Source organism: Heterodontus francisci, chromosome 18 (genome assembly GCF_036365525.1).
Source record: "Heterodontus francisci isolate sHetFra1 chromosome 18, sHetFra1.hap1, whole genome shotgun sequence".
NCBI lineage: Eukaryota > Metazoa > Chordata > Chondrichthyes > Heterodontiformes > Heterodontidae > Heterodontus > Heterodontus francisci.
The window spans coordinates 22,848,460-22,871,780 of NC_090388.1; the positions used below are offsets into that span (position 1 = coordinate 22,848,460).

The window sequence follows — 23,321 nt, forward strand, 5'->3', positions numbered from 1 at the left end:
GGTTCATTTCCCAGTACCAAATCCAATGTGGCATCGCCCCTGGTTGGCCTGTCTACATACTGTGTCAGAAAACCCTCCTGCACACACTGGACAAAAACTGACCCATCTAAAGTACTCGAACTATAGTATTTCCAGTCGATATTTGGAAAGTTAAAGTCCCCCATAACAACTACCCTGTTACTCTCACCCCTGTTGAGAATCATCTTCGCTATCCTTTCCTCTACATCTCTGGAACTATTCGGAGGTCTATAAAAGACTCCCAACAGGGTAACCTCACCTCTCCTGTTTCTAACCTCAGCCCATACTACCTCAGTAGCCGAGTCCTCAAACGTCCTTTCTGTCGCTGTAATACTCTCCTTGATTAACAATGCCACACCCCCCCCCTCTTTTACCATCTTCTCTGTTCTTACTGAAACATCTAAATCCCGGAATCTGCAACATCCATTCCTGCCCCTGCTCTACCCATGTCTCCGAAATGGCCACTACATCGAGATCCCAGGTACCAACCCATGCTGCAAGCTCACCCACCTTATTCCGGATGCTCCTGGCGTTGAAATAGACACACTTTAAACCAGGTTCTTGCTTGCCAGTGCCCTCTTGCGTCCTTGTAACCATATCCCTGACCTCACTACTCTCAACATCCTGTACACTGGCACTACAATTTAGGTTCCCATTCCCCTGCTGAATTAGTTTAAACCCCCCCGAAGAGCACTAGCAAACCTCCCCCCCAGGATATTGGTACCCCTCTGGTTCAGGTGAAGACCATCCTGTTTGTAGAGGTCCCTCCTACCCCAGAAAGAGCCCCAATTATCCAGGAAACCAAAACCCTCCCTCCTGCACCATCCCTGCAGCCACGTGTTCAACTCCTCTCTCTCCCTATTCCTCGCTTCGCTATCACGTGGCACGGGCAACAACCCAGAGATAACAACTCTGTTTGTTCTCGCTCTAAGCTTCCACCCTAGCTCCCTAAATTTCTGTCTTAAATCCCCATCTCTCTTCCTACCTATGTCGTTGGTGCCTATGTGGACCACGACTTGGGGCTGCTCCCCCTCCCCATTAAGGATCCCAAAAACACGATCCGAGACATCACGAACCCTGGCACCTGGGTGGCAACATACCAACCGTGAGTCTCTCTCGTTCCCACAGAACCTCCTATCTGTTCCCCTAACTATGGAGTCCCCAATGACTAATGTTCTGCTCCTCTTCCCCCTTCCCTTCTGAGCAACAGGGACAGACTCTGTGCCAGATATCTGTACCCCATTGCTTACCCCTGGTAAGTCGTCCCCCGCAACAGTATCCAAAACGGTATACCTGTTGTTGAGGGAAACGGCCACAGGGGATCCCTGCACTGCCTGCTGGTTCCCTCTCCTTCCCCTGACGGTAACCCATCTACCTACTTCTTTTACCTGAGGTGTGACTACCTCCCCATAACTCCTCTCAATAACCTCCTCCGCCTCCCGAATGATCCGAAGTTCATCCAGCTCCAGCTCCAGTTCCCTAACGCGGTTCTCGAGGAGCTGGAGTTGGGTGCACTTCCCACAGATGCAGTCAGCAGGGACACTCTTGGCGACCCTTACCTCCCACATTCTGCAGGAGGAACATGCAACTGCCTTAACCTCCATTCCCACTATTCCAAATTCCCAACAAATCTACTGAAAAACCAAAAAAAACAAAAAGTCAAAACTTGTTAGGTTAGCAATCCAACGGACAGAACTTCCTAAATAAAAAGCTTACCTTATCAACACACCAGAGTCCTTTTTTTATGGTTAGAGGAGGAGGGTGGGTGGGAGACACTACACGTGTAGTGTCTCGGGTACAGCCACCACACAAATATATACCTTTTTCCGGACCCAGCAGTCCCCTGGTCCTCCGAAAACAAAAGGGAATTCACTTTTAAACTTACGCTGAAATTGACTTCACAGCTGTAAGCCCGTTCACTCACCTCCGTTGCTATCCACGCTGCAGTCACCGAAACTAAAAGAAAGAGATTCTAAACCACACAAATATATACCTTTTTCCTTACCCAGCAGTCCCCTGGTCCTCCGAAAACAAAAGGGAATTCACTTTTAAACTTACGCTGAAATTGACTTCACAGCTGTAAGCCCGTTCACGCACCTCCGTTGCTATCCACGCTGCAGTCACCGAAACTAAAAGAAAGAGATTCTAAACCACACAAATATATACCTTTTTCCTTACCCAGCAGTCCCCTGGTCCTCCGAAAACAAAAGGGAATTCACTTTTAAACTTACGCTGAAATTGACTTCACAGCTGTAAGCCCGTTCACGCACCTCCGTTGCTATCCATGCTGCAGTCACCGAAACTAAAAGGTAAGAGCCCATGGGATCCAGGGCAATTTGGCAAATTGGATCCAAAATTGGCTTAGTGGCAGGAGGCAGAGGGTAATGGTCGAGGGGTGTTTTTGCGATTGGAAGTCTGAGACCAGTGGTGTACCGGTGCTGGGACCCTTGCTGTTTGTAGTGTACATTAATGATTTAGACGCGAATATAGGAGATATGATCAGTAAATTTGCAGATGACATGAAAATTGGTGATGTTGCCTGGGCTGGAGCATTTCAGCTATGAAGAGAGACTGAAAAGGCTAGGGTTGTTTCCCTTGGAACAGAGAAGGCTGAGGGGGGACATGCTTGAGGTGTACAAAATTATGAGGGGCATTGATAGGTTAGATAGGAGGAAACTTTTTCCCTTAGCAGAGGGGCAAGAACCAGGGAGCATAGATTTAGGGTAAGGGGCAGGAGGTTTAGGGGCGATTTGAGGAAACATTTTTTCACCCAGAGGGTGGTTGGAATCTGGAACGCACTGACTGAAGAGGTGGTGGAGGCAGGAACCCTCACAACATTTAAGAAGTATTTAGATGACAACTTGAAATGCCATAGCATACAGGGCTATGGGCCAAGTGCAGGAATATGGGATTAGAATAGTTGGGTGCTGTATGGCCGGCACAGACACGATGGGCCGAAGGGCCTCTTTCTGTGCTGTATAACTCTATGACTCTATGACTGCAGAATGCTCCTGGACTGAAGAAAACTTCGCCTGTCTGGCTCTCCCTCTCTTTCTCACGGAACTCCAAATCCACTGAAGACACATGAACCCCAAGAGAGAAAAGTCTCCGACAGCGAACAAGGTTTAAGAAGAATACTGGGCCCCAATGAAAAGCAAAATCTATCTACAATGAAGGACTCTACAGTGAGCTTGAAGAACCGTAACAAAAACCCTCTTCAAAGATTGCCTCAAACTTTTACACTTTATTTTTCTTCTGCTCTTTTCTGTCTCTATTTGCATGTGTGTATCGTGTATGCAAAATTATGAGGGACATTGATAGGTTAGATAGGAGGAAACTTTTTCCCTTAGCAGAGGGGCAAGAACCAGGGAGCATAGATTTAGGGTAAGGGGCAGGAGGTTTAGGGGCGATTTGAGGAAACATTTTTTCACCCAGAGGGTGGTTGGAATCTGGAACGCACTGACTGAAGAGGTGGTGGAGGCAGGAACCCTCACAACATTTAAGAAGTATTTAGATGACAACAGATGCCCCTCTACATTGCTTTCATTGATCTCACCAAAGCCTTTGACCTCGTCAGCAGACGTTTCTTATCCTGTCTTTCCTATCCTGAGTGGCGTGAAACAGGGCTGTGTTCTCGCACCCACACTTTTTTGGGATTTTCTTCTCCCTGCTGCTTTCACATGCGTTCAAGTCCTCTGAAGAAGGAATTTTCCTCCACACAAGATCAGGGGGCAGGTTGTTCAACCTTGCCCGTCTAAGAGCGAAGTCCAAAGTACGGAAAGTCCTCATCAGGGAACTCCTCTTTGCTGATGATGCTGCTTTAACATCTCACACTGAAGAGTGCCTGCAGAGTCTCATTGACAGGTTTGCGGCTGCTTGCAATGAATTTGGCCTAACCATCAGCCTCAAGAAAACGAACATCATGGGGCAGGACGTCAGAAATGCTCCATCCATCAATATTGGCGACCACGCTCTGGAAGTGGTTCAAGAGTTCACCTACCTAGCCTCAACTATCACCAGTAACCTGTCTCTAGATGCAGAAATCAACAAGCGCATGGGAAAGGCTTCCACTGCTATGTCCAGACTGGCCAAGAGATTGTGGGAAAATGGCGCACTGACACGGAACACAAAAGTCCGAGTGTATTAGGCCTGTGTCCTCAGTACCTTGCTCTATGGCAGCGAGGCCTGGACAACGTATGTCAGCCAAGAGCGACGTCTCAATTCATTCCATCTTCGCTGCCTCCGGAGAATACTTGGCATCAGGTGGCAGGACCGTATCTCCAACACAGAAGTCCTCGAGGCGGCCAACATCCCCAGCTTATACACACTACTGAGTCAGCGGCGCTTGAGATGGCTTGGCCATGTGAGCCGCATAGAAGATGGCAGGATCCCCAAAGACACATTGTACAGCAAGCTCGCCACTGGTATCAGACCCACCGGCCGTCCATGTCTCCGCTTTAAAGACGTCTGCAAACGCGACATGAAATCCTGTGACATTGATCACAAGTCGTGGGAGTCAGTTGCCAGCGTCCGCCGGAGCTGGCGGGCAGCCATAAAGGCGGGGCTAAAGTGTGGCGAGTCGAAGAGACTTAGTTGTTGGCAGGAAAAAAGACAGAGGCACAAGGGGAGAACCAATGTGTAACAGCCCCGACAAACAAATTTCTCTGCAGCACCTGTGGAAGAGCCTGTCACTCTAGAATTGGCCTTTATAGCCACTCCAGGCGCTGCCGCACAAACCACTGACCACCTCCAGGCGCTTACCCATTGTCTCTCGAGACAAGGAGGCCAAAGAGAAGAGAAAGAGATCGTGTACACATGGTAGCATGGGCGTGTCATGTATCTGTCGGCATTAACCGAATTAGAGCTTAAGTTTAAATTTAATAAATTTCAACCTTTCTTCTTTAAACCTAAGAAAACCTGTTTGTGCTGGTTTCTTGGCCTTATAATTGGAATGTGGTGAACAAGGATTCACCAAGGGGGAGCTAAAAACACGGTATTTTAAAAACTAAACCCTGTTACGGTAAGACCAGGTGAAGGCTGAGAGGGAACCATAGAAACCTTTCTCACCAGGTCGTAACATTACCTATCACTGATGTTAAACAGACCAGCATGTAGTTAATAGGAATGTCCTTCCACCCTTTCTTGAATAAGAGTTTCCCATTTACCATTCTCTTATTCTCTGGCACCTCCCCCATATCTAGGGAAGATTGGAAGGTTATGCTAAGCCTTCCACTTCCCTAAGCAAGCTGAGATGCAAGCCATCCAGACCAGGCAACTTATCCACTCTAAGCAGAGCCAGCTTTTCCAGTACATCCTGCCTATTAATTTTCACCCCATTCATTACCTCTACCAACTCCGTTTCTACCGATATTTTGTCAGCATCCTCTTCCTTAGTAAACACCGATACAAAGTACTCATTGGGTATTCTAGCCTTACCCTGCACCTCTAAGCGAGTATCACTCTCTTTGTCCCTAATATACCCCACCCCACCTGCTTATTATTTACATGCTGGTAGGAGATTTTTGGGTTCCCTTTTATGTTGACTGTCATTTTATTCTCATATCCTCTCTTTGATAGTCTTATTTTCCTCTACACTTCTCCTCTCAACTTATTGTATTTGGCCTGGTTTTTGCTTGAAAAATTCACCTACATGCATCATACACCCTCTTTTTTGTTTCATCATATTCTTTATCTCCCTCTTCCTCCAAGGAGCTTTGGTTTTGTTTCTCCTACTTTTCCCCGCTTATTGGAATGTATCTAGCCTTTACCCGAAACATCTCCTACTTAAAGAGCACCCATTGTTCCATTACCATTTTTCCTGGCAGTCTTTGGTTCCATTTTACCCAGGCTATATTCCCTCTCATCCCATCCAAGATCGCCCTCTTCCAATTTAGAAGTTCTATTTTAGAATGTTCCTTGCACTTCTCCATTACTAATCTAAACCTTAAGATACGATGATCACTCTTACCCAAGTGTTGCCCCACAGACACTTGGTCCACCTTATTCCCCAGCACCAGATCCAGCCATGCCTCCTTCCTAGTTGGACTGAGAATTTGGCTAAGATCAAGTGTAGTATCTGTTCTTATCAGTACTTACTTGGAAGAGGAGAAACCATGATTAGTGGCTTTTGATCCTGGGTAGGCTTTGAGTAAAATGGCTATAACCAATCTTGGAGCTTCAGGCCAGGGAGTGCGGAACACCGTTCGGGTGGCCGTGAAGGACAAGGAAGGAGATGCACCGGTCGATTGCACCTTCTTCATCAAGAAAATCCTCATTGATTGCTGTGGATTTCAAGCTACGGACATCTTCTGCCTGCAGGATTTCCCCAGCAGTGGATATTTCGATGTGACGTTCAAGAATGTGGCGGGATGCATCAAGTTCCTGAAGGCGTTTAAGGAGAAAGGGGACCGGGCGCCACTGTCAATCCTCACAGCGGAGCCGCTCTTCACGCTTCCGTCACAACGGGACCGGGTGGTGACGATTCACTTCTACAACCCCCATGCTCCGGTGGTGGATGTACTCACCTTTCTCGCCAGGTACGTCGAGGTGGCCGGCAGCAGCACTGATGTCAAGGACCCCTTTGGGATTTGGACCAGCAAGCGGCAGGTCAAGGTGACCTTGAAGGTCAATGCCAATGGAGCCATAATCCACCCTCCCTCCAGCTTCGCTATCGGGGGAAGTCGAGGCTTCTTGGTCTACGCTGGGCAGCCTGTTGTCGCACCTGTGGCAAATCTGATCATGTGGTAGTTAACTGCACCACGGTTGTCTGCAAGAACTGCAAGGAGGAAGGCCATCAGACCAAGGACTGTAAGCAGACTAAGTGTTGCAACTTGTGCGGGGCGGCAGGCCACCTCTACAAAACCTGCCCCAAGCGCTGCCTCAGTTATGCTCAGGCGGCAAGGTCCAAGGAAAGGCTGGGAGAAGATACGACGAAGCTGTCCGGTGCTGGAAAGGAGACAAGCAACCTTCTCCGCAGCGAGGAAAGTATACCTGAGAAGGAGAAGAAAGGGGAGGCAGCTGAAACCAGCGACCCAGCACCTACCCTGCGCCCAGAAACTCCTTCTCCACAGACAGAATCAATGGAAGAGGAGGCAGCAGATGGACAAACAGGTCAGTGGCAAGTGGTACAAAGGAGAACCACAAAGAAAAGACCTCTAAAAGCGGAACAGGCCACCACCCAAACCAGTGGCAAGAGGAGGCTACCGTCTGAGACAGACCTCAGCAGCTACTCTTCACTGGGAGAGGAAGTGCTGGAATGACGGCCCCTTCAAAAGAGGCGGCAGAACTCAAAGGAGCTGGAAGATAAAGCCCCCCAGCCCCCGGGCACTGGAAGCTGTGATGGGCCCAGCGTGCCCCAACCCCAAAGCGCCACACCTAACAACATGGCCAGTGCATCCCAGCTCCGGGACACCGAGAGCAAAGACACGTCTGGCGCACCTCAGCTCCAGGAAGCTGGGAGCAGTGATGTTTTCGAGGAGGAACAGAGGGGAACAGCAGAGGACAGCTGAATCCTTGCTACCTACAAGACCCCCCTGATGTCACCCCAACGGAACAAACCCTGCATGAAAAACCAGGAGGGGTTTCTGAGCCCAACGAACGTGAAACAGCTTGCGCACACTATGGGTATGCAGGAACATCCCGAAGGACTGGGACTAGCAAGGACAAATGGTATGGGAAGCAACAACTAACTTTAAAAAAATGGGTATAAGAATTGCTTCAATTAATGCGCATAGCATTAAATCCACTACGCGATGTGTTTCAACCTTGTATTACCTCGCCAAGGTCAAAGCCAACCTACTGTTTCTGCAGGAATGTGGAATACCACACCTCAGCACCTACAGGCAGTGGTCGCGATGGTGATCCAACGGGCCATCAATCTGGTCAGGGGGTAATGATTGCCGTTCCTCCGGCCAGGGTATTCTGCTGCAGGGAGATAACTTCACCATCTCCTAAGTTAAGGAGGTGGTGGGCGGTTGCCTCCTCGTAGCAGATGTCATGTACAACAATGCTCCGCTCCGGTTGATCAATGTGTACGCCCTGGTTCAATGCAGCGAGCGGCTGACCTTCTTCCAGCAGCTCCCACTGCTGCTGGCGACATCCAGGCCGGTCATCCTAGGTGCTGACTTCAACTGCATCATCGATGCAGCTGGACGATCCGGCAGAGACGACTGCAAACTGGACGCTACGTCCAGATTCCTAATAGAAACAGTTTAAGATGCCAAACTGCACGACGTCGTCAGCAAACCTGCAGACGGAGCGCAGCGTAGATACACATGGTCAAGATCCGTCGGGTCTGCCCGTTCCAGGATTGACTTCCTGTTTGTGTCCCGTGCTGTCACGGTCAGATCCACCGACGTCAAGCAGGTGTTCTTCTCCGACCACTGCCTCTTACTGGCCGACTGTCACTAACAGGACGACCAGCGCGTTGGCAGGGGGACATGGAAGCACAATGCTACACTGCTAACCCCAGAGAACGTTGAGGAACTCAAAAGGGATTACAAAGGTTGGAGAACCGTGAAACCCCTCTTTGAGTCTCTGGTTCACTGGTGGGAAGCGATCAAGGAGAACATCAAGAGGTTCTTTATCCTCAAAGGTGTTCAGAGGGCGAGAGAGAGACAGAGGGAAATGTCCTGACTCCAGAGAAGTATGCAAAATCTGCTCCGGCTGCAGTCGATGGGGGTCGAGGTCAAGGAGGACCACCAAGAGGTGAAGAGCCAGCAGGCCTCACTCTTTGCCATGGAGGCCTCCAAGATCATCTTCCGGTCCAGAGTCCGCTCCATTGAGCAGGATGAGATGTGCTCGCGTTACTTCTTCCAAAAGGTACACAGAGAGAGCTCTGTTATCAGCAGCCTGAAGGAAGAGGATGGCTCGGTAACGTCTTCGCAATCCGACATACTAAGGATCAGTAAATCCTTTTATGCTGGGCTGTATGACGCGAAGCCCACAAACAGCAGAGCCTCACAGTCCTTCCTGTCATCTATTGCAGAGGTCTTAAATGACAGCACGAGGGAGAGAATGGACAAGCCGCTAACTCTGGACGAGCTGACAAAGGCCGGCAAGTCCTTCAAGACGAGTAAAATTCCCGGAGGCGATGGCTTACCGGTTGAGTTGTATTCGGCCCTGTGGGACTAGGTCGGCCCGGACTTGCTGGAAGTATACGAGAGTATGCTCCTGGCCGGCAGCATGTCAGAATCCATGAGGAAAGGCATCATCATCCTCATCTACAAGCGGAAGGGGGAAGAGGGCAGAAATCAGAAATTGGCGGCCCATCTCACTGCTTAATGTTGACTACAAGATTCTGTCCAAAGTCATAGCCAGTCGAGTCAAGTCTGCTCTGGAGTTGGTGATCCACCCTGATCGGACCTGTACTGTAACCGGCAGGAAGATCTCCGATAGTCTCGCGCTACTCAGGGATACAATCGCCTATGTACGGGACAGGAGGGTGGACACCTGCCTCATCAGCCTGGACCAGGAGAAGGCCTTTGACAGGGTATCGCACACCTACATGATGGACGTGCTTTCCAAAATGGGGTTTGGGGAGGGAATCTGCAATTGGATCAAACTGCTCTACACAAACATCAGTAGTGCAGTCTCAATCAATGGGTGGGAATCGGAAAGTTTCCCGATCCGATCTGGAGTCAGACAGGGCTGTCCTCTCTCCCTGGTCTTGTTTGTTTGCTGTATTGAACCCTTTGCTGAGTCTATTAGGAAGGATGCGAGCATAAGAGGGGTGACAATCCCAGGCAGTGGAGGCACTCAGGTTAAAACCTCCCTGTACATGGATGACGTCGCTGTCTTCTGCTCGGATCCGCTGTCTGTGCGCAGACTGATGAGCATCTGCGACCAGTCCGAACTGGCCTCGGGAGCCAAAGTTAACCATGGCAAGAGCGAGGCCATATTCTTTGGGAACTGGGCTGACCGATCCTTTGTCCCCTTCACCGTCAGGTCAGACTACCTGAAGGTGCTGGGGATATGGTTCGGAAGGGCCGGGGCGTGCACCAAAACCTGGGAGGAGCGAGTAGCCAAGGTACAACACAAGCTGAGCATGTGGGGGCAGCGATCTCTCTCCATTGTGGGTAAGAACCTGGTCATCAGGTGCGAGGCGCTCACGTTGTTGCTGTACATGGCGCAGGTCTGGCCCATAACCCACTCCTGCGCTGTGGCGGTCACCCGAGCCATTTTCCGCTTCATCTGGGGATCCAAAATGGAACGGGTCCGGAGAGACATGATGTTCAAACCTCTGGATAAGGGCGGGAAAAATGTACCCGACGTCGCCCTCATCCTGATGACTACCATCGTGTGCGGCTGCATTAAGCTGTGTGTAGAACTCCAGTACGCAAACTCCAAGTGTCACTCCGAGCTGAGGTTCTATCTGTCCCTGGTGTTGTGAAGGATGGGCCTGGTCACATTGCCGCGGAACGCTCCATCCAGTTGGACCGTGCCGTACCACCTATCCTTTGTGGAGCAGTTTCTGCGGAAAAACACCTGGTCTGCACGGAATGTCCTCAAGGCCCTACGGGAAAAGGAGACGGTGGATCCTGTCGGATGGTACCCCGAGCAGACTGCCAAAGTCATTTGATGGAATGCCTCATCATCAGAACTTTCAAACAAGCATCAAGATGTAGCTTGGCTGGTGGTGAGAAGAGCCCTACCCGTCAGATCCTTCCTGCACGCCCGAAGTCTCACCCCCTCCGCACAATGCCCTCGCGGTGGCTGTGGTGGAGAAGAGACGGTTGCCCACCTCCTCCTGGAATGTGTCTTTGCAAAGCAGGTATGGAAAGAAATGCAGTGGTTTTTGTCGAGGTTCATCCCAAGCAGCTCTGTAACACAGGAGTCTGTGCTCTACAGGCTGTTCCCAGGGACGCACACCGAGATAAACATCAACTGCTGCTGGAGGACTATCAATTCGGTGAAAGACGCCCTTTGGCCCGCCGAAACCTGCTGGTCTTCCAGCGCAAAGAGTTGTCCACGACCGAATGTTGCAGACTGGCACATTCCAAGGTCCAGGACTACGTGCTGAGGGACGCACTAAAGCTTGGGGCAGCCGCAGCAAAGGCTCAATGGGGAAAGACCACCGTGTAAGGTCCCCCCACCAAGCTGAACGGAGGGGCTGGATCCATGGAAAACCCCTCGAACTGTATCGGGAAAATTTTTGTTTGCTGTAAAATGTAAAAATGGATATGGCATGACAAATGTAATGGAAGGGTTGTGTGACAACTCATGATTGTATTGAAGGAAACTGACCTCCTTTGCACTGTTTGTATTTTTTGACTTGGTGCTGTTTGAAACTGTTTGGTAATGTATTTTTTACAGATTTTTATGAATAAAGTATATTTTGGAAATAAAAAAAAAATACTGGTCAAGGAAATTCTTCTGAAGACTTTTCAGAAATTCCTCCCCCTCCCCGCCTCTTCCTTTCCCCCCTTACCCCTGGCAAAACATTTGTGGTCAAAACAGTATCTTTATTGCAATAACTTGTCTTTAAATACAGGATTTCTAATTATTCTTTCAGCAAAGACTTCAACAGAATCAAAACTTCTGACCATGGCAAAAGCTACATTAAGCTGTGCATGTGTGAAACACTGGATTTGAAATGGTGCCAAAAATAAACACGGCCCACTTGAATGATGCGCACATATCTCAAAGTTTAATTCAAAGCAATAAACTGAATTTTTTTTAAATAAAAAATTGCAGTTTTAAAAGTGCAGTTACCAACCACTTCACTGAAACAACATTTTTCACTTCTGTCAGCTGACCAGTCAATGCCTTCCTTATGATATTCTTAGCTGCATGAGAGAATATGTAATAAAAAAAGGCCATTAATCCCCTGTAGTTTGAACTGTTGCTGACTCTCCCTAGAGATAAAAAAAAATTTGCATCTATTCAGCACTCTCTTGTGTCTTTTGAATGTCCCAAAGCACTTCGCATAGAATTCATTATATGGTGCAGTACTGTGAGATAAAGTGGCAGTCGTTTTGTGCACAGCAAGGTTCCACAAACTACAATGAAAAGTTTTAAAAATTGCACTTAGCAAGCACTTCCCTGAACCTACTTGCATGGTAGAGATTAGAAGAGCCACGCCTGGTTGTAAACAGAGGGCCTTACACCTAACTCCAGGTGCTTTTTATCAGATGGATCAAAATATTGTTATACTGGGTAAACTCATTAACCCAAATGTTACAATCAAGCACTGCCCACCAAAAACACCCACCAACAGATGCACCCCTTAAACAGACCAATCAAACTGACTATTATTATTATAGATATGGGATCAAATCTATTTTATAATTCATTTAATGCCCATGTATAAAGCAACATTTAATTAGTTTGCTGAATTTTTCATAAAAATATACCTTCTAAATTTCACAAAAGAAAGATGTTTTAAAGTTGAAATGGATAAGCATTAGTCAACAGCATTTTATTGCTTTCCATATAACAAACCTTTTATATGTTGTCATGCACACCGGAAGTGCAATGATACAACTATCACGGCCTAACTCTGAAGAGTTATGAAGAACGGATTTTGTCTTAAAAAAAATGAACCTTTAATTTAAAAAGTGAACAATGGTCCAAAGTGGCCGTCAAAGCAAAAAGGGGATTGGCCTTTTATATATATACAAACAGTCTGACAAAAACAAAGAACAAATCTTCAAAGCCAAAAGATGTTAATGAAACCCATCTTACAACTATCCTAAAACATTCCAGAATTGAATGTCTTCTGAAACAAAGGAAGTGTGAAGTAGCCACGTCCTGGGCCATTGTGCAAGCACCATGAGAAAGAGATGAAAATGTCTCCTACCAGGAGGTGAGAGGTGACACAGTTTTACCTTATAAAAAGGCAACCAGAGAGATAGAGAGACTGACCCAGAGGTGAAGCTACAGCAGTGATAGCTAGAAGTAACTCACCATCTTCAACAGAACCTTCAGTCAGGAGAGAAACCGACAATCATCTCAGGCCTACATCCATCTAGAACTTGATTCTCAAAAGAATTCAACAGGTTTATCATAACCTTTCCCCCCAACTAAAAATCACCTTCCCCCTTCCCTTCGCTATCTGTTTCTTCCTGTGTGCTTGTGTGTGTGTTTGCAAGCGGGGCGGCGCAGTGGTTAGCACTGCAGCCTCACAGCTCCAGCGACCCGGGTTCAAGTCTGGGTACTGCCTGTGTGGAGTTTGCAAGTTCTCCCTGTGTCTGCGTGGATTTCCTCCAGGTGCTCTGGTTTCCTCCCACAAGCCAAAGACTTGTAGGTTGATAGGTAAATTGGCCATTATAAATTGCCCCTAGTATAGGTAGGTGGTAGGGGAATATAGGAACAGGTGAGGATGTGGTAGGAATATGGGATTAGTGTAGGATTAGTATAAATGGGTGGTTAATGGTCGGCACAGACTCGGTGGGCCGAAGGGCCTGTTTCAGTGCTGTATCTCTAAATCTAAATCTGAATGCCTGAGTGGATGCGGTTGCGACTATTTTGAGAAAAGACGTATTGATCAATAAACAATTCACTTTCTGTTTTTAAAACCACAAGAAAACCTGTCACTCTCTGTTTATTTGAAAAATAAAACACCAAGGGGCTAAACTCTAAAACAAATACACTTGCTGCGGTCAGGTGGGGAGTTGAACAGTGGGAACCACCCACATCACACCACGTGGCCATAACAATGTGTATACATAATCACCCTTAATGTAGAAAGATATTACAGAGAGACAGAAGCATAATCTGATGAAAATCAACACAGAAGGAGATATTAGGAGGGATGACTAAAAGCTTGGTCAAGGAGGTGAATTTTAGGGAGGGTCTTAAAGGGGGAGAGGGAGGTGGAAAGGTTTAAGGAGGGAATTCCAGAGCTTTGGACCTAGATGTCTGAAGACACATTGTTATTCTTGGGGCAAAATGAATCAGGGATGCACAAGGCCAGAGCTGGAGAAAAGCAAAGTTCTTGGAAGGTTGTAGGATTAGAAAAGGTTTCAGAGATAGGGAGGATCAAAGCTAAGAAAGGAAAAGAGAATTTGGAATTTGAGGCATTGCACTGAGCACAGTGGAACTTAAGATAGATAGAGTACAGGCATCAGAATTTTGGATAGGCTGAAGTCTATTGGATGATGGAGGATGGTAGACCAAATAGGAGAATATTGGATAGTGAGTCTGGAGGTGACTGACATGGATGAAGGTTTGAGCACCAGTTGAGCTGAAGCAAGTGTGGAGATGGGTGATATTACGGAGGTGGAAATTAACAGCCTTCGTGATCAGGGTCAAAGGGGACACGGAGGATGCAAACCATCTAATTTTACCTGAGACATACAAACATACAAATTAGGAGCAGGAGTAGGCCACTTGGCCCCTTGAGCCTGCTCCGCCATTCAATAAGATCATGGCTGATCTTATGTAACTTCAACTCCACATTCCTGCCTACCCCCAATAACCTTACACCTTCTTGCTTATCAAAAATTTATCTACCTCTGCCTTAAAAATATTCATAAACTCTGCTTCCACTGCCTTTTGAGGAAGAGACATCCAAAGACTCACGACCCTCTGAGAGAAAAAAATTATCCTCATCTCTGTCTTAAATGGGTGACCACCCTGTGAAAACCCCTCAGGATCTTATATGTTTCCATCAAGTCGTCTCTTACTCTTCCAAATTTCAGCAGATACAAGCCTAGCTTGTCCAACCTTTCCTCATATGACAATCTGCCCATTCCAGATATTAGTCTAGTAAACCTTCTCTGAACTGCTTCCAACACATTTACATCCTTCCTTAATAAGGAGACCAATACTGTACACAGTACTCCAGATGTGGTCTCACCAATGCCTTTTATAACTGAAGCATAACCTCCCTACTTTTGTATTCAATTCCCCTCACAATAAACGATAACATTCTACTAGCTTTCCTAATTACTTGCTGTACCTGCATGCTAACCTTAACAGCGCCAGAGAGGGGGACGGAATTGGCAGTGAGGGTATAGGCAACTTGAGACCAGGGTGAAGATGATGGCTTTGGTCTTTCCTGTGTTTAACTGAAGGAAATTGTGAGTCATCCAGGACTGGATGTTGGAGAAACAGTTTTGCAAAGTCTAATATTTGAGAGAAGTAGTGGAGAGGAGGAGTTGGGTCTCATCAGCATACATGTGGAATCGCCATGTCTTCAAATGTTGTTGCCAAGGAGCAACATGTAAATGAGGAAGAGAAGAAGGCCAAAGATAAATCCTTGGATGGCTCCAGAAGTATTGGTGTGGGGTTGGGAGAGATACTATTGCTGGAGATGCTCTGGACATGGTTTGACAGGTAAGAATGGAATCAAGTGAGAGCAGTCCAAGTGAGCTGGACAATGGAGAAAAGATGTTGGAGGAGGATTGTGTAGTCTACCATGTTGAAGGCAACAGAGAGTTTGAGGAGGGATAGTGCACCCTGGTCACAGTCACGTGATGTTATTTGTGACTTTCATTAGGGGTGCTGTAGTGCCGTGGCAGAGATGAAAATCTGATTGGAGGGTATCAGATATGGAGATGTGGGGAAGATGGGCACAGATTATGGAAGAAACAACAAGTTCAAGCACTTTGGAGAGGAAAGAGAGATTGGAGATGAGGTGGTCGTTTACTAGATAGACTGGCCGAGGATAAGTTCCTTTAGGAGGGGTTCGTGATGGCATTTTTGAAAGCAGGAATCATTTACAATGTTAGATAGAATGGGCCAAGGAAGGTAAGTTGGGTGGTCAGCAATTTGGTGAGAATGGGGTCAAAAAAGCAGGAAGTGGGCCTCATAGTCAAGTTGAGCTTGGAGATAGCATGAGGAGAGATAGGAGAGAAACTAAAGAAAGACACGGGTTCCCAGCTAGTGCAAGAAGACAATCTTGGAGGAGGTTTCGCTTGGTGGGTAAGAGAGATGCAGTGGAGTCAGATGAAAGGATGTTAATGACAAATAAAGTCAAAAGCTGCTTCTACATGTTGTTGTGAGGGTGGATGGGGTAGGGGAGAGGGTTTTAAGGAAATCATTTAAGGTAGTGGAGAAAAGAAGCCAGGGGTAACTTCTACAGGATACTCCTGGAGAAGTGGATGGTTTTAGCAGCGAAGAGCAAGGCCCAATAGTGTTTGATATGGTCCAGCCAGATCTAACAAAGGCAGTTTATAATCCATCTGATGAAATGTAATTTTGGAGTGTTTCAAAGCTTGCACACTTCCTGTTCACTGAACACCTGTCTTCAAATTGCTGTTAAGCTTTTGGACGGTGTGCTAGGGCCAATTTTATCCTATTCCGCCTGTCGGGAACATGGCATGAGAAGGTACAGTGTCCCCCACACCCAATTTTATTCTCTATTGAAGTCAATGGAGAGTAATAATTGGATGGGGTGTAAAATCAGGATTCCACCCTGTCTCGTCAGTTTCCTGACAGTTGGATTAGATTAAAATTGCTGCTATGTGTCAAGCTTATTTAGAATGCCATTTGGGGTATTATGGCTCGCTAAGGGTGAGTCTACAAAATTGCAGTAGTCACTTATCACACATGTGACATGCTCTTTTCGCTCAAGCATAATGGACATTAGAGCTCAGGTTCTGATATATTGGAGATTCAGAAGTTAATTGCAGCAGTGTTAATTAGATTTTGCAGTCAGAAAGTTCATAGCAATAAAGATTGCTTTCAATGCTCCCTTGTCACTTGATGGTAGACCTTCTAATTAGCTGTCCCACTTTTCCTTGCACAGAACTAAATAGTGGTATATATAGAAATTTACCAGCCTTTAGCCATATGTTGCACTCAGTTCCTTCAAGCTGCAGTTTTACGATAGCTGCATTTTGTGTACTGGATTGCTAGTGCCCATTTTATGATAAAGCCTCATTTAATGCTTCAGAATTTATGCAAAAATATTTAATTGAATACCTGCTGCAATTCTGAGCTGGAATTGCCCCTTCAGTGCCTATTTTGGATGAGCACCATGGAAGCTTCATGTGCAATGGAACTCTTAAGAAGAATAGACTTTGTAAATTTTATTGTTTCCTCTTTAGCATCTTTTGTTGTTATTTCAGAAATTTAAATAATTTAAGTATTTTTAAAATAATGTTTAGGGGAGACAATTTTTTTTATTCTTTCATGGGATATGGGTGTCACTGGCCAGTATTTGTTACCCATCCCTAATTGTCCTTGAGAACTAGGTCGCTTCAGAGGGAAGTTAGAAGTCAACCACATTGCTGTGGGTCTGGAGTCACACGTAGGCCAAACAAAGTAAGAAGAGCAGATTTCTTTCCTTAAAGGGCATTAGTGAACCAGATGAGTTTTTACAACAATTGATGATAGTTTCATGGCACCGTTACTGAAACTAGCATTCAATTCTAGATTTTAAATAATTGATTGAATTTAAATTCCACCAGCTGCCATGGTGGGATTTGAACCCATGTCCCATGGACATTAGCCTGAGCCTCTGGATTACTAGTTCAGTGATGTGACCACTACACCATTGTCTCCCCCATAAATCTTATTTACAAATCGTGCTAGGCTTGTTTTTAAAGCTGCCAGAAAATAGTCCATTATTTTCAGCAAAAGCACAGGAAAGCAAAGTATAAGTAAAACATTTGTAAACTTAGAACTTAAAACAGAACAGGAAGAAAAAGAGAGCACTTGGAGAGAAGCTCTTCTAATACCAACTTTCAAGGGAGCTTCAAGGCATCTGGGCACAAACTGCTGAGCCCTGCAGCAGGAAGCTAGTGAAAGTAAAGTTATCGATGTGTTAGTTTGGATTCCGTCAGGGTGACCTGGTTCCAGATCCCATTAAAAAGAGCTGAATTCAAAAGGTGAGGTGAGAGTGACTGCCCTTGACATCAAGGCAGGATTTGACCTAGTGTGGCATCAAAGAGCTCCAGAAAAATTGAAGTCAATGGAAATCAGGGGGAAAACTCTCCACTGGTTGGAAACATACCTAGCACAAAGGAAGATGGTTGTGGTTGTTGGAGGTCAATCATCTCAGTTCCAGGACACTGCTGCAGAAGTTCCTCAGTATAGTGTCTTAGGTCTAACCATCTTCAGCTGCTTCATCAATGACCTTCCACCCATCATAAGGTCAGAAGTGGGGACGTTCGCTGATGATTGCAGTGCTCAGTACCATCTGAGACTCCTCAGATACTGAAGCAGTCCGTACCCACACGCAGGAAGAGCTGAACAACATGCAGGCTTGGGCTGATAAGTGGCAAGTAACATTTGCACCACACAAGTGCCAGGTAATGACCATCTCCAACAAGAGAATCTAACCATCTTCCCTTGACGTTCAATGTATCATTGATAGCAGTCATGCTCCCATTCAGCCAACAGGTTCTTGCTCCTTCTCTACTGTGGCCACTTGCTTCTCTTCACCTGAGAACTCTTTTCTCGTGGTGCAACCACTTCCAGCTTGCTAACTGCATCCCTCCAGATCCCGGTATTTGTCAATTTCAGTGAGAGGGACAGAAGGTGCCTTGTGTCTTGGTCTTCTTCTGGGCTACTGACAACATTGGCAAGCTGCTCTTGCAGATCTGTAGTAACAGAAAAGGAACAAATGTTTGAATGCTATCCAAGATATACCTTCATTTAGAGTTTGCAATAAAAGATATTATTTGTATGGTTGTGTGTATACCTGCGTGGGAGGGAGTGAAAAGGTGGGTAAGACTTAAGAGGATGATAAGCTTCCCCTGCTCCTCTGTACTGTTACATAGTGACCTCTGTTAAGTCAAGTGTTTGTGATTTTTGAGCCTTCTTCCAGATTGGGTCTGTTTCTCTGTATAATGTGCAATCTTGTCATGCAAACAGGGAAGTAATACTGAACTAGTTTTGTGTACAGAATGGCATCATCAAACAGAGGTAATGGTTTAGAATCCCTGGAACATTTCCAGTTATGATCTATTTCTTTCCATCTCTGTCATTTTATCCTGTAGGCAAATAAATATTGTGGCTATTTAGCTGTTACAGATTGTGAGAGGACATTTTATGGAATGATTACTTGGTGCTCATACTTTGGATGAAACATCTTAGCATCTGGTCAGCCATCTTCCTAACCTGGATTCAGGTTGCTTGGTTTATACAGACAGCATTTACTTTGGCTCCTATCTGCAGCCATTCCTCCTGAACTAGTCATTTTTGATGAGATTGCCTATCTTTTCCATACAGGATGGTTGTCATCCTGCACCTCCTGTATTCTAAACAATGTGGGCAATTCTCGTGATAAACCTCCATTTGCTAGCAAATTTCAAGCTGTGGCCAAGCTCTCCCTGGGCAAATGCAATAGTTTAAATGGTTATTTGAGCCACTTAAGTGCTGTTTGACTGTTTAATCGATCTTGATGTGCCACAGGTCAGTTGGTCAAAACAACAATATCAAAACAGGCAGGCGAGCATATTCCAAAGACTTGCAGTAACTCATCATTCACCCACAAAGAGCACAGGGTTAAGTTTCATAAATATTTTGGATGAGAAATTGGGCTCATTAGCATGCAACACTGATTTCATGCCAGCAGTGCCATTTGGAATTTAATGTTCCAGTCCTATCTTAATCTCGAACAGTTGGGCTTGAGGCTCAAGCAGCAGGAAGGATTATCAATTTGTTATAGGTTAGTTGATTTCTTCTGGCTGTTTCTATGATTCTACAAGTGTTTAATGCATTCTATAGTTGCAAAAATCTACAGGGAGTGAGGTGGCAGGAGCTGTCAGACATTTTGCTGATTTCAAGGCTTCCGCACAAACCACTTGCTCCCAGACATGTGTGCTCTCAGCAGGAATCCATATACCCCCACCTCCCCCAGGCTGGTCAGGGAGCAATTCTCCATCTGAACCTCAGTGAGGAATAATGTGTGAGGTGTCTGCACTTCAGTAAGGATGTGCTCACTAAAATATGCCACCTGCTGCAGCCACAACTGCAAGCTCAGAGAAGAACAAGTACTGCATTTCCAGCAGCTGCGAAGGTGACCGTGGCAATTAAGATTTATGTTTCTGGTTCCTTCCAGGCTGGACTTGGAGATGTTTGCAACATCTCACAGTTTGCCATCCACTGTTGCGTGAGGGAGACCACTGAGGCTCTCTAGTCAAAGAGCTAACTGCATGTCATTCTTGCTTGCCAGAGAAAAGCAGTCAGAGTGAGCACGTGGCTTTGATAGGATTGCAGGGTTCCTCATGATGTAAGGAGCCATTGACTGCACACACTTCGCTTTGCAGGCACCACTTGTCATCTCTGCCCTATACCAGAACCAAAAGGAATTCCAATCCCTCAATTTCCAGCTGGTGTGTGACCATAGGCAATGAACCATGCAAGTTAATGCTCGGTATCCTGGCAGCAGCCTTGTTGCTTTCATTCTATGGCAGTCTGCTGTGCCAGCTGCATTTGAGTCACCACTATAAACCAAAGGGTGGCTACTGAGTGACCATGGTTATCCACTGATGTCATAGCTCCTGATTCCGGTGCGCAACCCATACATTGAAAGCCATGTTGCCACATGAAATGTGATATTGCAGACTACTGGCGTTCTGAAACAATGCTTCTGCTGCCTGGACTGTTCTGGAGTCCTGCAGTAATTGCCAGAGTGAGCGTCAAGATTCGTGGCATCTGCTGCAAGCTGCAAAATCTCACTATTATGAAGGGACAGCATTTGCCACCATAAGGTGAGCAGCTGAGGAGAACAGGAGGAGGATGAGGAGAAAGAAGGGGAAGAGGAAGGAAGGAGGCCACCTTAACAGCCCCATTCTGCCTGGGTTGTCCATGAAGAACATATCCAAATGCAATACCGGTAACCACAAACTTAATTCCCCATTCATTAACAGTCCCACAACTTATCTTCCCTTGTCACTGATCATCATAGTGTCCACTTGGCCACAATGCAAAAATAAAAGCCACCACAAAATAAACATTCCAAACTAAATTTACAAATGAATTCATGCCATATTGCACACAAAAGTCAACTAATTACATTTGAGTATTTCCTTAGTACTTGCCTTCAGTGTGTCTGTGCCTATCTTAGTGCTCCTATGCAGTGCTATGCAAGTAGCTGGAGCAGGGCTGGTGGAAGGCTGCTGACTTTCCCTGGAAGAGATTACAGATGGCCTTTCAAGGATGACCTTGAACAGCTCTGGGCCTAGAAGGCCCGGCTGCAGAATGCACCATCTCTGCCTGGGCTCCATGGTCTAGGCTGGCTGGTTGACAGGCAACAGCAAGAGCGCTACTGAAGTGGCAGTAACGGGAGGATGAATGCTGTCTTTCTGAGAGAGGACAACAGGTTCATACTTCATGGTGCCACTGCCACTTCCATGGGTCAGCACTTTGACAATCCTAGAAATCTGTTGGAGGAAAGATTGCTGGACTACTGTGACACCCAGCAAGCCCCTTCGCACATTGAAATCATCACCCATGATGGCAGCAAGCTGACCTTGCATGAGATCAGGCTGAGCTTCCACTGCAGCACTCAGATGTTGAGTGGCTCCTGCTGCAATCAGAAGCTGCATCATGGTTAGGTTTACAAGTGTGTGAATGGAGTTGACCACCACCTCCATGCTGGAAAGGATGTGTTCCAAGCTCTGCACAGAGCTCTGAGCCTCCATGCTCTTGACATTAAGCGCAAGCTTTCTGGCAGGCACCAAGCATTTTGTTGTGCATACCTTTGTCACAGACCTGAAACGTTAACTCTGTTTCTTTCTCCACAGATGCTGCCAGACCTGCTTAGTATTTCCATGCTTTCTGTTTTTGTTTCAGATTTCCAGCATCCGCAGTAGTTTGCTTTTGTTTCAGTATCTGAGCTGGTGGCTGCAAGTGTGAAATCGAATGACTGTGCATCTTCATCATCACTGTCTTCTTGCTGTTCCTCCACTGCCTGATTAGGTTTCACTTCTTGGGTATCTAAAAGTAAAAAGACACAAGGGTAAGGTTGTGGTGAGGCCGGAGAACTAAGAGACTCATGCTTGCAGCTTGTAAATTAGACGAGATTGTGGAATGAGGAGGAAGAGAGATGTGAGAAGGTGGATTAGGTATGAGGATATGAGGTATGAGGATCTATTCAGCCCTGCTGCTGGCCTTGGCCTCAGCAGTGGACATCCCAATAATGGCTAGCACCATCTTTTCCATGAGGGCTAGGTCATGTCGGCTCACCTGTCTCCCTACGAGTAGGCCCTGTTGCCTCTGTTGTGCACCACCTTCTCCTGCAACAGAGTGGGAAATGTGTTAGTGAGTGTTATGCAATCTGTATGGGTGATGTGGCTGTCATGGCTAAATATCTGCCAGTGTGTATAAGCTGTGAAGTGTGTGTGAGAGGCTTGCAGCTGCGCTAAGTGTGTGAGGGTGAAGTGAAGCATATGAATGTTAGGTATGATGACTGATTGATAGAGATTGTTGGTGGCTGAGTGTTGGGAATGTGGTGATTTGAGCAGTGGTTGTGGCTACTGGTGCTGTTGGTAGGAAAAAACATTTGAGGATGCATTCACTGACCCTAATCACTCATATGAGGTCATTGAACTTTGTGCGGTACTGCATCCAGGTCTGCAGGGCTTGACTCTGACATTGACAGTGACAGCTATCTGCTCCCATTGCCTTTTGAATGCGTGTCAGGAGGGCCTCGGGCCCTCTACAGATACAGGATATCTCCCCTCCTTTCCATATCCTCTACCAAGGTCTCCAGTACAGTCTGAAAATTCTGCAGCCCGCACTCTCCCATGTTGTGTCATTCTTCATTGATTCCCAGGTTAGATTCACTTCCTGCACAATAGCCAGCATCTGGTCCAGCTACAAAACACCTCCCCCTTATGAGGTGCAGGCTAGCTTTAACTGATGCAGCCAATCAACAGCGCAGTTAGGGCTGGCTGCATGCAGAAATCATTCAAATAAGCACAGCATGATGTTGGCATGCTGTGCCTACATTGTAATCAATGGACACAGGTTACTTGGGTATTGTGATTCCCATGCCCATCTTCAGGAGGCTATCCAATCCAGCTTCCAATATTAAAAAAAATTGTTAAGTCTATTTGACAGGATAACTTAAGCCCAATTAATATATATTGAAATATGCCTCTATATTTGTTGAAACTGACAACTACCATTTTTAAATTAGCAGTGAAAGTATGGAATCTGTTTTACTGCAGAGCATTTCTTTTCTATTTTTATTCCTATATACTGGATACTCTCGGATAAGACTACAAGTCCCAGCAAGCTTTAAACTGATGCAAACTACAGCTCCCAGCATGGCTTGTACTGCAGGGTCCTCCACGTTAAATTCAAGATGTCTTGCATATCATAAAATCTGAACAGCCCATACACCTGAAAAAAGATTTAGGTCAGTGAAGAGTCAGTCAAGTGCCAATGGTATAACACATAGC

General features: G+C 46.3%; 1 long non-coding RNA gene across 2 annotated transcripts in view; it reads right to left on the reverse strand.

The window, feature by feature from the left end:
- Positions 1 to 11,592: 11,592 nt before the first annotated feature.
- The window catches only part of LOC137379500 (uncharacterized), a 32,025-nt gene continuing 20,296 nt past the window's right edge, over positions 11,593 to 23,321 (reverse strand). For both annotated transcript variants that reach the window (XR_010976832.1, XR_010976835.1), the window contains one exon: positions 11,593 to 18,509. This is a non-coding gene — a long non-coding RNA (uncharacterized lncRNA). The remainder of the gene's footprint in view (positions 18,510 to 23,321) is intronic.